The sequence below is a fragment of the Lactuca serriola genome, chromosome 4, assembly GCF_051521515.1.
Source record: "Lactuca serriola cultivar US96UC23 chromosome 4, Lser_US96UC23_V15, whole genome shotgun sequence".
Classification (NCBI taxonomy): Eukaryota; Viridiplantae; Streptophyta; class Magnoliopsida; order Asterales; family Asteraceae; genus Lactuca; species Lactuca serriola.
The window spans coordinates 250,616,013-250,617,664 of NC_136411.1; the positions used below are offsets into that span (position 1 = coordinate 250,616,013).

Sequence of the window (1,652 nt, forward strand, 5' to 3'; positions counted from 1 at the left end):
GCTTTCAACTGAAAAACTATCCGACAATTCTTTTATTATTATTATTATTATTATTATTATTATTATTATAAATATTATTATTATTATTATTATTATTATTATTATTATTATTATTATTATTATTATTATTATTATTATTATTATTATTATTATTACTATCACTATCCAGTTTACTATCACATTCTCCCCCTTAAGTTGTACCCAACTCGATATTCGTCACCCCGAGCATATTTTGCATTTCGCCATGCTTCACGTGTATCAGGCCTTTATAAAGATGTCTGCTCATTGATCCTTTCAGTTGACGTTCTCTACTACAATTTGTCATTTCTCAACACATTCCCTTATGAAGTGATAGCGAATGTCAATGTGCTTGCTTCTACCATGAAATACATGATTCTTCATCAACTGAATCGCCGACTTGTTGTCAACAAATAAGGTGAGTGGCATGACATGATGTCCCGTAAGATCCTTTGTGAGATTTCCATTCCAAATGCCTTGACATGCAGCTGACGTGGCTGCCATGAACTCAACTTCACAAGTTGACAAAGCAACCGTCCTTTGCTTTTGAGATTGCCATGTTACTGCATTTCTTCCTAGGTAGAAAATCATTCCACTTGTACTATTCCCACCAACCTTGTCACCAGCATGATCACTGTCACTAAACACAACCAAGTCTTCAACTTCACGACCATTTCCACAGTTAAGCCCATAATCAATGGTTCCTTTAACATATTGCAATTTATGTTTTACCACTTGAAAATACAAGGTGGTTGGTTGTTCCATGAAATGACTAGCAATACCAACCGCGTATGATATATCCGGCCGAGTGTCTTTCAAGTACCTTAGACATCCCACTACTCTCCTATATTCAGTTGAGTCAAAATTTTCACCATCTCCATCATGATTAATCTTCAACTTAGGTTCCATGGGTGAAATTTTTCGGTTGCACTCTAGTAACCCAAATTCCTCTAAAATCTTTTTTTTATGTAATCCGTTTGTCGTAAAGAAATTCCCCACTTCTTTTTCGGCACTTCTATTCGAAGATAGTAAGAAAGTAAACCCAAATCACTCATTTCGAATTCCCTTTTCATTTGTTCCTTGAATTCCATGACGACTTCGTTGTTTGATCCCGTAATGGTCAAATCGTCAATGTAGACACCAACTAAAAGAGTTTTTTTTTTTTTTTTTTTTTTTTTTAATTTGGGTTCCTTTTGTACACCGTTGCGTCTTGTGAACATTTCGAAAAAAATGAGCCCTTTCAGGCTTTTATCCAACCGAATGTTCCAAGCTCGAGGAGCTTGTCGTAAACCATAAAGACCTTTGGAGAGTTTAAGCACCTTACGACTATGTATTTTGTCAACGTATCCTTCCGGTTGACTTACATAAACCTCATCTTCAAGATCACCATTAAGAAAAGATGACTTTACATCTAAATGGTGGACGACGCACTCATGTTGAGCCACTAAGGAAAGAATGAGCCTTATGGTGTCAAGTCGCGCTACCAATGCAAAAACTTCATCGAAGTTGACTCCTTGGTTTTGTATATATATCCTTTTGCGAAAAGTTGAGCATTATGTTTTATGACATTTCCAAGATTGTCTTTTTTGACTTTAAAGACCCATTTCGATCCTATCCCTTTATGAACCAATGGA

The 1,652-nt window shown here is 35.7% G+C and overlaps 1 pseudogene; it reads right to left on the reverse strand.

Annotated features, from left to right (window-relative positions):
- Positions 1-321: 321 nt before the first annotated feature.
- Positions 322-927, reverse strand: LOC145099279 (secreted RxLR effector protein 161 pseudogene; annotated as a pseudogene).
- Between the last annotated feature and the right edge of the window lie 725 nt (positions 928-1,652).